Source organism: Mustela erminea, chromosome 3 (genome assembly GCF_009829155.1).
Source record: "Mustela erminea isolate mMusErm1 chromosome 3, mMusErm1.Pri, whole genome shotgun sequence".
NCBI lineage: Eukaryota > Metazoa > Chordata > Mammalia > Carnivora > Mustelidae > Mustela > Mustela erminea.
In genome coordinates this window covers 33,272,160-33,285,234 of record NC_045616.1, presented here as the reverse complement: position 1 = coordinate 33,285,234, position 13,075 = coordinate 33,272,160, and the positions used below count along the sequence as shown (strand labels likewise).

At 39.8% G+C, this 13,075-nt stretch overlaps 1 long non-coding RNA gene and 1 pseudogene across 1 annotated transcript in view; one reads left to right on the top strand and one right to left on the bottom strand.

Annotated features, from left to right (window-relative positions):
* The first annotated feature begins 1,305 nt into the window (after positions 1–1,305).
* Positions 1,306–13,075, top strand: part of LOC116586057 — a 179,769-nt gene continuing 167,999 nt past the window's right edge. The window contains exon 1 of the long non-coding RNA XR_004283872.1: positions 1,306–1,579. This is a non-coding gene — a long non-coding RNA (uncharacterized LOC116586057). The remainder of the gene's footprint in view (positions 1,580–13,075) is intronic.
* On the bottom strand, positions 11,635–12,751 carry LOC116586056 (annotated as a pseudogene).

The window sequence follows — 13,075 nt, the reverse complement described above, 5'->3', positions numbered from 1 at the left end:
TCTTTAGCTCTGGCCAGGATTTCATGTTTTTCCCTTTGGTCCTAGGAATCAAAATGGTTGCCAGCATCTAGACAGCTCATCTTGGACCGTAAACCTACAGGAAGCCACCATGCTAGAGGGAAACTATTTATAGAGGCTTTTCTGGGAATTCCGGATCTGTCTCTGACTCAGTATGCTCTAAACTTCAGCGAGTCTCTTGGATCTTCCGTTTTCTCATCTGTAAAATGGAGATAAATATCCTCGCTTGCCTACCCTGCAGGGCTATGATGAGACAGTACACTACACTCAAGAAAGTGCCATCCAGGGCAGAAGGTAGCAAATGTCTGGGAGTGTCTGATCAGTCTTGGTCACCAGGGAGAGAGCATCAGGCGGTCCCAGTGGCTGAGGGTCCTCAGCCAGAGCTACTGTGGGTGTTCAGCTGAGGCCAGATGGCAGAAGCCTGTAGGGACAGCAGGATCCTGAGGAGTATCACCTTGTCAGAATTTCTACAGGAAAGTCTCGGCTTGTGAAATGGGGATGAAGCCAGATTTGGGAATCACTGATCTGGAGATGGGGAAATCTTACTACTTTCTTGATCTCAAATTTTGTTATTCATTGTACATGACGGGCTATCCCTTCTTACCTCTGATGTCTGAAATGTAGTCCTGACAGGGTAGAGCTTACAGGGGGGTCTTCTTCCATACATAGCCTTCTTCTCAAGCTTGACAAATAAGCCTTCTGGTCTTGACTCATGATTTTCTTGCCTATATACTAAATGGAAGAAATCTCAGACGCTAGATTCGTGTTGGACATGAACTTCCTGAGAACTGTACATCTTTTGGGAATGAGGAAAGGTTCGACTTGAGCTTTCTACTGATGGGGATTTAGGCTCTGGTGATTCATTTGCCAACCCAGCGTTGGAATGAATATTCTTCTATCTTAAAGTGTAAACTATTTTTAAATCATAAGCTGACATAATGTAAATTGATTCTTACATCTCTCCTCTGCTGTGGCTGCAGGTTTCTCCCAGGCCCTGTCAGAGTCCTCTTTGAAACACGAACCAGGGCCCAATTGAACTTTATCCTTTGCCCTTTGGAGTGCTGCAAAGGGCAGGATGACAGGAGGAGGAGGAGGAGAAAAAGTAGAGGAGCCACACGACTATGTTTCTACTTAGATTGTTTTGTCACTGGTTAGAGTCTGTCTGGAGCTGATGTGAGTATAGTTCTGTGCCTAAGGAACAGCTGTGGGTTGAGTTTATGCAAATTGCCTCACAAGTGACAAAGGCTTAGGCTTGGTCCTTCCCTTCATTGTTCCTCAATCCAGTTCCCCAGCATCTGGGCTGTCTGGGTGTAAACTCAAGCTAGATATTTCAGAGCCACAGTCCCAGGCAGCTGCTATGAAGGACCTCCGAGGAGGTGGCTGGGGTGGAGGTATGCAGAGAAAAAAATGACCCCGTCTAAAATATGCGATTCCAAAGGAAAGAAGCAGAGCAAATGCTCAGGGGGTAGACTTTGTCTTTTTATTGGGTCTCACTTTAGTTCTTCAGTGAAATGAGATAAGAACATCTGTCTCCTGCTAAACAGGAGCTACATTCTTTCAGGTAAGAGTGATAATGCTGGGGGAACACATTTTTGCAAACTTGCCTTAATCTGTTTCTGGGGTAATGGACTTTCACAGCAGCCTCAAGTGCTGCTGTTAATAGCTTCTTGCTCCTTCCAGCAGAAATGCGCTAGAGCTGTTTTCAGATGTGTGTTCACTTGGAGGAAAAGAATAACAGAACCTTCTCTGAGAGAGAGAGAGAATTAAAAAAAAAAAAAAGATTAAACCCTTCCTTTAATCTAGCAGGAAAGAAGAAATTACCTCAGTGCATGTCCTACTCCTTTAATCTCTATAGGGGAAAAGCTACTTTATCCATGACCAAAAAACATTTAGGACACAGAACCTGGGCTCCAACTCCTCTATATTTCCTGGGCTACTTTAATACAGTGAGCTTTGGACTCCAGGGAGAAAGTCTAAAAATACTAGAGCCTATTTGTTCAAAGGCAAGTTACAAAGATGGGAAAGGCCTGCTTTTGCCTTAAAGGAAGAAAGGAATATAAAATTGTTAAACTCTAAATCAAAATCAGACCTTGGAATATTGTTCTTTATTTTTATTATAATAGGCTATGTGAAGACATGGTAACACATATTCAAATAGCACAAAAGGAAATATATTGTAAAGGTATTCTCCAGTTCCCTTCCCTGAAGTCATGTCTGATACTCTTTGCTTGCGGATCCTTTCTGGAATGTTCTCAGCATATCAAAGTGTGTGTGTGTGTGTGTGTGTGAGTGTGTGTGTGCATATTAATAGAGCTCCCTCTCCCTTCATTTAACATGACTACTTAGATTGTGCACGCAATCTCCTGCCCCCTTGCTTTTTTCATTTTAAAAGATGCCTCAGAGATTATTTCAGATCAGGTCACAGAGCCCAGCCTTCTTCATTTTAATAGCTCTATAGAAGCCCACTGAGGTGTGTATCATAATTCACTTAACCAGCTTTCTACTGATGGGGATTTAGGCTCTTGTGATTCATTTGCCAACCCAGTATTGGAATGAATATTCTTCTATCTTAAAGTGTAAACTATTTTTAAATCATAAGCTGACATAATGTAAATTGATTCTTACATCTCTCCTCTGCTGTGGCTGCAGGTTTCTCCCAGGCCTGGCAGAAAACTTCAGCATACTATTGTATTTTATTTTCTGAAATATTAACTGTAGATCAGAGTGCTGTGCTGATTTCTGGAGGTAGGATTTCCCTCTGGTTTAGTTTAGCTGGTACCAACCTAGCCAGGGAAGAGGGTATGTTTACGCAAAGCTACTAGATCAGTTACTGAGCAAATAAGACCCTTTCTGCTATAATAGTAAGGTCACAAAAGTCATCTTAACAGCCTGAGGAAATCAATTCCAACAATAGTCTAGGAACCACCTCTGACGCAGGGTTTTCTGGATGCACAGAATTTCTGCCTCTGCATTGATAAGGTCATACATATGTATGTACCAGAACTCAGGGATCCCTAGGGCTCTGGTTTTCAACTCTGAATAAACAGAAACTGGAACACATTTGGAATGAGACTGAAGGCTCTGGGAATATTGGAGCTTTGTGCTTTTATTTTTTAACTAGCAAGCATGTTTTGGGGATGGATAAATAGGGATCGAGCTGCATTGGGATGGTGAGGTACTCCTTCTACCCATCAGATGCAGGACCATGCAAAGGTAACCGAGGTCTCCTTTAAAAGCTACAAGCTTCCCATTCAGAGTAGAATTGCCAGAGAACCTTCATCCTTTGATTTGTTCTTTGACTGATAATGGAAAAAGGAAACAATATTGGGAAGGGGGCAGGCAGTACCTAGGTAGTGAGAAGAACACAGGTTAAGAGTTAGATGACCCGACTTTATTAGTTCTAGTACTGCATGATTTCATTTAAGACCAAGTCAGAAAACACAGGTCCCAGTTAAGGTAAAAAAGGAAATATAATCCTTCTACAGGATTGTTGTGACTCAGGTGTAAAAAGCATCCATGGACCCAGTCTCTCTTTACCTTTGAAGTTTTTAGTTTTCTCTGTGTCAACTTTATTCTCAGTCTCCAAATGGTGTACAGTGGGTGCCAGTAGCCCCTGTCCTGAATCTTCCCAGGCTCAAGGCTGCCAGACAGGAAAACTCCTTTTTCCCTAAGAGTTTAAAAAGGATGACTAAGGATCTAAGGTTGGAGTGCTCTTACCAACTGCATGGGAATGGATACGGCGTGCTTCTGAATTCATTAATGCCCAAAACAGCCTCTCACTAATGGGCACATGGCTTTGGTTCACTTAATTTCTTATTGTCTAACTTTCTTTCTTCATAAAATATGGTCAGACTTAAACTTTTCTTGTGAACTCCTCCAGTTCTAAACTAATTTCCTTTCTTCCTTGCATCTTTTGCTTATTCACATTTATTGAACACTTATTCTAGAGAGGCAATCTCGTGGTTCCTGTCCTTGACTGTTTGTATTTTTTAATATGTATAAGAAACAGATATGTATGTAAAAACATATGTCATCTGGGGCACCTGGGTGGTTCAGTGGGCCTCTGCCTTCGGCTCAGGTCATGATCCCAGGGTCCTGGGATTGAGCCCCACATCGGGCTCTCTGCTCAGCGGGGAGCCTGCTTCCTCCTCTCTCTGCCTGCTTCTCTGCCTACTTGTGATCTCAGTCTGTCAAATAAAACACACACACACACACACACACACAAACCTGTCTTCTAATAAACATAAGTAAAAAGCGCATGGGGAACACAGAAGAGGGAGCAGTTAGTTGTGACTATAACATCTGAATCTAGTTTGCAACTTGACTAGACTTCTTCAGTGTCCGTGGTGCCAACATTAGGAGGCTAGGCACATGGAATAGAAGGGTGAAGTTGGAATTACTGGCAAGGAGGAAAGTTCATGGCAAACTCAGCCATGCTTATGTATGGAGTTACTAGAGTCATCTCTGTTATTCCATTGGTAGTGCCCAGAGATGGTTGAGGACAATCTAGAGACAGATCCAAAGGCACTGGCCAAATGAAGAGTGGAAAAGTGTGATTTCTGAGCATCAAGAAACTGAGTTAGGAAATAAATGCTGAAAGATAATTAGGCTATCCTATCTGCAATTAGCTTATAATTCTAATTCTAATAAGAGATTGTCAAAAAACAAAACAAATCGAACTTCATTAAGCCCAACTAAACCACACCACCACCATCAGTCACACCAGGAAACAGCACAGCGAGTTGTATGAAGTTGGAAATCAGTGGACACAGGGGATTGGAATTTTTTTTTCCCCTAAAATCTTGAAACCTGGGAGAGTCTCCCTTGTGATGGATTGTGTGTTTATACCTGAAGTCAGAGGAATAAATTAGAAGACCTCTTAAAGCCCTAGGGTCCTCACATTCTAATATTTGGCTTTACCTTGATGGCTGTTCTATGAAGTGACTTTACCCCGAATGAAAAATTGCTGCTGTATAGTGGTTGATGCTGATTCAGGAGACATGGGCCTGGGAACTGTTTTAAAGAATACAAAGAGAATTCCATTCACTCTAAATTGGGACAGAAAATAGCAACCAGAATTATAAAAAAAAAATATTTATATATATGTTCTCCTTGAGCATATTCTCCTTGGGAATGCCAGAAGGCAGCCCAGGGAGGATCAGTGCAAAGACAGGAACTGTGGAAACAGAAAGGAGTTAATCAGGGTTGAAAGACTGACTACTCTGACTTCCCTTTCTAATCCAGTTCTCTAAAGCACATTCTTAAGAGTGTGTATGTATGTGTATGTATTTTTTATATATATATATACATAAAATATTCTTATATATATTATATATTTATATAAAATTCCCTTTTCTAGGCAGAGTTAATTGCAGTTTTATTTCGGAAAAAGGGTGCCTTATTTTACCCTTTAAAGTTCCTTCTGGACTATTGTGATTTTATTAGAATGCCATAGGCATTAAATAGTGTCAGGAAACTGTGTGTTCTTGGTGCTCATGTAAAATGGAGAAAAAAAAAATGTTTCAAAGAGAAGAAAAAGAAAAAAAGGGTCTTTCCTATTCAGTGTTTACTTTTCACAGGAATACAAATGTTTAGCATTGTTGTGATTTTCACACTGAAGATGAATGTCAGTTTACTGCAAAGATGTGAATTAATTCTTGAAGTAGTTTCAAGAATTAATTGGTAGTCTAATACTCAAAATGAATTTTCAAATGTATATTAGGAAAAGCATGCTGTACTAGGCCCCATGGAGAATGTTAAAGACATTGTCACCCCTGTGTCAGGGGGCTTCTAGGGTAATGGAAGATAAGGTTTAGACTGATGTAGGCACAATATATTCTAAGAGACTTCCAAGGAAAGAAAACTCTGTCAGGATTAATTCTAAAGATGGTAGTGAAATTTAGTACGGACCCTGAAACAAGTGTAGATTTTCTGACAAGAAAGCAAGCAGGGGAGGGTTTCAAGATGGAAGGAACATCGTGAGCAAAGAGACAGGTGGGAAGCACAAGAGGTAACAGCAGGTTACACATGGAGTGGGTACAACTGACAAGGACTTAACTAGCAGTAAGGAAGGAACAGCAAAAAGCTATGTGGAAATGTCTGGTTCACCTTAGGGGATGGAAAGGGATCGACTCATCAGAAAGCATGGGCTGAATGGCTTTGCGCTGAGTCCTTGCTGCTGGACAATTACGGTAGAAGGACGATAAAGGAGTTAGCTCTCTGGGACCATCAGGGTTCTTATGTTTGAGTCACATTCTAATAATTTTGGGGGCTTGTTCCTCAAGCACAAACTCCTGGTCACACTGCCAACATTAGCTCCCATTCCTCTCCTGAATGATAGGAGTAGTGTCCTTCCATTGAGTATCATCTTTGTCACATGCTCTGACTTGTGATCACCAACCAAGTAGACTGGAGCTCATAGAATTTAAGCAGCTGTGCTCAAGTAATAGGGATGCCAAGGTCAGAGCCAGGACTCAAACTCGCCAGCCATGTGAGTGATCCACCTTTGAAGTGGGTCCTCCAGACCCAGTCAAACCTTCGGATGAATAGAGCCCCACCTGACCTAAGTAAGACTGAAACCTCATCAAAGACCATAAATAAAAAAGCCAAGTCCTCACTCGATTCCTGAGAAAAAGCAGCAGAGATAAAAATGACTGCTTTTGTTTAAGAAGTCACATGAAATATCCTAAGGATATCAGTGAGACCTCTTTCTTTCCCCAACCCTGTCTGTTCTTGTCCAGTAGGGTCACAAAGTGCCTATTGTGTTAGGGTTAGAGGTTGGCTTTCGGCTGAGCAAAACGGGATTTCTACTCACCAAGGCTGACTGGGGTACAGCCACTGCTGAGTGCCCAACCTTTTGACAGCAGACCAACCCTCAAGTTCCTGTGATAGCACAGTGCTCCAGGGGAATTAGTTAGCTGCTTACATGGGACCACTTCCATCATGGAAGAGACACACGTTGTTCTTATTAGGGTAGACACTGACTCTGGGTACTGATTTGCTTTCCCTGCCAGAACTACCATTCATTGCCTTAAGGCATGTCTTATTCACTGTCATGGTGCATTAGTTTTCAGTGTCGCATAACAAATTACCTGAAACTTATTGGCTTAAAACAACACTCATTTATTATCCCACGGTTTCTGTGGGTCAAGATTGTGGGCATTGCTTATCTTGGTTCTCTGCTGTCTCAACAGTGTGCAAAGTGTAGTCAGTCTGTGTTTTTGTCTGCAGGTTTGGCTAGGGAAGAATCTACTTCTAGTCTCATTTGGCTTATTACTGGCTGTAATCTGGAGGATATCTGAGGTCTTAGAGGTTGCATGCCATTCTGTATCATGCGGCTCACTCTATAGGCAGTTCAAAATATGACTATTTACTTTTCAAGGCCAAGAGGAGGATCTCTTTCTCCAGTGTGTTAAGATAAATCTTACATTATGAAATATGATCCTGAGAGTAATATTCCATCACCTTTGTCATAGCTGCAAAGGCCTTTGCATCAAAGGTAACATATTTATAGGTTCTAGAATTAGAATGTGGGCATGTTTGGATAGCTATTACTCTGTCTACTCCAGGGCTTCTAGATGCCGTGACACTTCTCACCATGAGGAGAATAGACCCCACAATGAAGAATTCTCTGGCACAAAATATCAATAACATTGAAGTTGAGACACTCAACTTCAGGGTAATTTATTACATGGCATTATTAAGGCATTAGCTGAATATTGTGCTGATAATGATGATTCCCTAAAATTCTCCCAGTCTTAGTGAATGTTGCAGAAAAAGCAAAGAGTTAAGAGTCATCAGACTTATTTTTAAACCCAAGATTGATCATATATTAAATATCTGGAGGGGGCACATTGGTGGCTCAGTCAATGAAAGTGTCTGTCTTTGGCTCAAGTCATGATCCCAGGGTCCTAGGATGGAGCACAGAGTCAGGCTTCCTGCTCAGTGGGGCATCTACTTCTCTCTCTGCCCCTTCTGCCTGCCCCCAGGTGTGTTCTCTCTTTTTCTCTCAAGTAAATAAATAAAATCTCTTTAAATAAATAAATAAATGAACAAACAAATAAATAAATATATATCTGGAGTACAGAAAATCTAGCCCTAAATCTCAGCTTACTCATTTATAAAATGGAAACAAGGGGCACCAGGGTGGCTAAGTGGGTTAAAGCCTCTGCCTTCGGCTGGGGTCATGATCCCAGGGTCTCTCTGTTCAGCAGGGAGCCTGCTTCCCCCTCTCTCTCTGCCTGCTTGTGATCTCCTTCTGTCAAATAAATAAATAAAATCTTTAAAAATATATATAAAATGGAAACAATAATACAGTAGCTCATAGAGTTGCTCTAAGGAGCAACTTAGAGCAACTCTATGTTGCTAACATAGGAGATCTCCTAACATAGGAGATATTATATACCTAAGAGATATTTGTAAGGAGATACACAAAACCAAGATATATTTTATTATTTGGATTACAGGAATTTTAACAAAAATTACATTAGGATATCACATTGTTATTATAGGACTAATAAAAACAGGTCAAAATGTTTACCACCTGATTTTATAGATTTCTTTAACCTATTACATATTGACACAGAAATGACTACAATTTTATAAAAAAAATCACTGATATATTTAATTAGAAGAAAAATCCTAAAACATACACATACATAGAACACAATTATATAAATCATATATACACATGTTATGTATCATCGAAAATCAGTGTTATTTTAACTAAAAAGTTTGGATTCTCTCAGCTAAAGACTGGCTTTTTTAAACTCTTTTACTTCCTTTTGCTTGGTAATATTAGATTTAATATATACATACATATAATTTCTTTAGGGGATATTGAATATAATAAGTTAACAAAGCCAAAAGGACATGTGTAGTTTTAGGAACCACATGTAAAAAGCACAACAGGTCAAGAAGGTGAGATTCTACAGGAAGATTGTAGAATGTGTGCTTTTTTGACTCAGGATGAAATTTGGTCGAAGGTACACAGGGAGTTGCTAGGACTGAACTGTGCAGGCCTTGTCCCTGATTACTTTCACGATAGGCCTCTTTCCTGTCTTACCAATACCAGACTGCAAATAAGACTCAGGCAAACAAAGCCAGTATGAAGAGCAAACCAACTTGTCCTGTAGGGGCTTCAGTTTGGAGAGAAGTTGAGGAAAGGCTGTACAGCTGAAAAGGATATGATTTAAAAAAGGGTGGGGGTAGAAATTTCGGGTTTATTTAAATAAGGGTTTTCTCAGCCTACATGCTTCTGTACCTATAAACATTATTCTGTCTCCCGTTGACCTGATTCCCTCTCTATCAAAGCAACCTACCTACACAGCCTACAACACATGAAGCACCATGTTTCTGGGACCCCGACACTCCATGGAGAGTGTCTGTGAATTGACATTTTCCACTCTGTGCTCCAGTAATGGTGCTTGTGTTTCACCAAAATCTTGGGGCACCATTGTGAATTTCCCACCTTTGTTAAGGCAAGTATATTTCAAATGTGCCACTCTTTTGAAGAGGAGGCAGTCACAGATAGATTCCCTCTTCTCCCCTAGGTAATGGTGAATGCACAGTGATATTATTAACTTTTGATGCAAGATTTTTCTTAATTTATGTTCATAGGTGACCAACATCCTTCTTCACCTATCCTTTTTTTTTTTTTTTTTTTATTCAGATAACCCCAAGTCTCTGTCTAGTCTGGAAAATGAAGTGCTCTTTTGAGCACATAATCTTGCCTAGAATATGTAAATCAGCATGCAGTCTCGGCTAGGCATTAAGAACGCCTCTGACTGAGACTGAACAGAATGAAAATCTGGAAGGAGGCTCTTTGGGGCTTTTAACTCTCAAGAGCAAGAAAATTTGATTTTGAAGTTCAGTGTTTTTGAACTTGAATGTTTTTGGACTTAAACTTGCAAGTAAATTTAATCTCTGATGTTTTCTCTCTGGGAATTTGATAATAGGAAGCGGTTTATATTGAATCTTGGTCCATCTCTATGTTGGCAGTTTATTATTCAAGTATCTTCATGTTGGCATTTCATATCATTGCAGGATTTAGGATTTGCTGTTTTGGATAATGTGGCTGGAAGTAACTTGAGAACCAACATAGAGAAGAGACTTTTATTTCCAGCCTTGAGTACACAGTGGAATTGATTTAATTAATCCTCTTTTCTGACCAATTCCAGAATATACTGGAGTCAAATCTAAGCTGTCCACAAGTTGTCCCTGGATAAAACACAAAAGAGCAGTGGCTGGCCTTGGGAGAGTGGTCTAATGAAGATGGGAGCAGGGCTCTGCCCTGAAGGCTTACTCTCCTGCCCTGAGAGGAAAAATCTCAGCCCTGGTTGACCACAGGCTTAATGATTAAGCTCAGTAGTTAAGAGAATGAAAAACTAGTGACTGTAAGTAGCAAACACTCCTGAGGTTTTCTTCCATAAAGAGGGAGCAGAGAAAGTGTTACTCTTTCTCCTTTATTCCTTCTACCCCAGCATAAGGAGGGAGAATTCATCATATATTTTAAATATAAGTCCTGTGTCTTAAGTGTGATTTCATGCTTCCTTTTCAGTCTGTGTTTTGATTTTTCGTTCTCTTAACAGACTATCACAGAGTAAAATTTTTAATATTAATGAAGCCTAATTTAAAAATTTTTTCCTTTATGGCTCATGATTTTAGCATAATGTCTATGGGCACTTCACCAAACTCTAGGTCATGGGTATGTTTCCTTTGTTTTCTTCTGTAAGTTTTATAATTTTATGTTTACGTTTATATCTGTGATCTACTTCGAATTAGTTTTTGTATAAGTGAGCTTAGGTCAAAGGTCACATTTTTTTTCCTGCATACTGATGTGTAATTGCTCCAGTACCATTTGTTGAAAAGATCCTAATTTATCCATTAAATTTTGTATATCTTTGTCAAAAATCAGATTGTCACAACTGTGTAGGAATATTTCTGGACTTTCTCTTCTGTTCCATTGGTTTGTTTGCTATTCCCTCACCAGTAGCACTCTATCTTTGGTAAAGTGTCACAGTCACTTCCTTCAACTTTTTTTTTCTTTTTCCAGAATTGTTTAGCTATTCTAGCTTCTTTATTGTTTCATATAAATTTTAGAACCAGTTTGTTTTAGCTATTCTAGCTTCCTTATTGTTTCATATAAATTTTAGAACCATTTTGTTTTAGCTATTCTAGCTTCTTTATTGTTTCATATAAATTTTTAGAACCAGTTTGTTCTACAAAATATTATTCTAAAAAATGTAGTTTTCTAAGATTTGAGGTTTTTCCCCCAGGAATACATAGATGAGTTTGGGAAGAACTGACATCTTTATTATATTGAATCTTCTCATCCATGATTATGATATATCTCTTTATTTAGGTCATCATTTAATTCTTCTTTAGAATTTTAAGGTTTTTTTTTTTTTTTTAAAGACACATTTATTCAGCGTCATGATCAGACTATTACATTTGGCAATCAACAGCATGGGTGCAAAAAAAAAAAACTACATTAAAACCCTTTGTTGGAATGCTTTACACTTTCCACAGAACAGAAACTAAAATAACCTATTATACAATTAGTCACAAATACAGTCCTCGAGTTTTTTTGCCCATAAACATGAGTATTGTCTAAAACATGTCTTCTTTGTAGCAGCTAGGCCCTGCCACCACTGTGCTTGGCTGAATTCACAAATCTGTTGTAAACTGTAGCTTCCCTGTCACTTCTCTGGCTCTCCTTTCCTGCTAAGCTTTGTTTCCTGGCAGTAATTAAACTTTCTGCTACTGCCATAGCTGCTGCTGCTGCTGGAACCACCATAGCCACCTTGGTTTCGTGGTTTGGTGAAGTATTGGCCTCCACCACCATAAGGGCCAGAGCTTCTGCCTCCAAAATTGCCTCCTTTCATGGGTCCAAAATTTGAGGATTGATTGTTGTAACTGCCAAAATCCTGATAGCTTCTGCCACCTCCAAAGTTGCTTCCATCATTACCAAATCCGTTATAGCCATCCCCACTGCCACCATATCCACAACCACCTCGACTGCCACCAAAGACACCTCGACCACTGAAGTTTCCTCTGCGACCAAAGTTGTCATTCCCACCAAAACCACCTCCACGACCAACACCAAAGTTTCTAGAACCACTTCGACCTCTTTGGCTGGATGAAGCACTAGCCATCTCTTGCTTAGAGAGCGCTTTCCTTACTTCACAGTTGTGGCCATTCACAGCATGGTATTTTTGAATGACAATCTTGTCTACAGAATCATGGTCATCAAATGTTATAAAATGTTTTGCCACTGCCTCAGTCAGTCATGATCTCAATCACTTCGATTTTCCCATACTGTTCGAAATAATCTCTTAGATGATGTTCTTCAGTGTCTTCTTTAATGCCACCAACAAAAATCTTTTTCACAGTTAAGTGGGCACCAGGTCTTTGAGAGTCTTCTCTTGAGACAGCCCTCTTTGGTTCCACAACTCTTCCATCCACCTTGTGTGGCCTTGCATTCATGGCTGCATCCACCTCCTCCACAGTGGCATAGGTGACAAACCCAAAGCCTCTGGAGCGCTTGGTGTTCGGATCTCTCATTACCACACAGTCCGTAAGTGTTCCCCATTGCTCAAAATGGCTCCTCAGACTCTCATCGGTTGTTTCAAAGCTCAGACCTCCGATGAAGAGCTTCCGCAGTTCTTCAGGCTCTTTGGGAGACTCTGACTTAGACATGACGGCGGTGGGAGGGGAGACTTTAACGATGCTTACTCAGGCATCCACGGGCAGAAAGGAATTTTAAGGATTTTTAATAAGAGCTCTTTTTTTCTAGATTTATAACATTGGTATTTAATTTTTTGCAACTAGAAATGGTATTGTTTTTAAGTTTCCAATTATTCATTGCTAGTATATGTGATTGATTTTTGTGTGCTGAATTTTTATCCTGTGATTTTATTAAACTCAGTAATTCTGGTAGCTTTCTTGTAGATTCTTAGGGATTTTCTACATAGTTAACTTTATAGTTCTTGAGTCAGGTGTTTTCTCATCTTTCCCTTTCCTCTGTGACTTTCTCTTATTATTATTATTATTATTT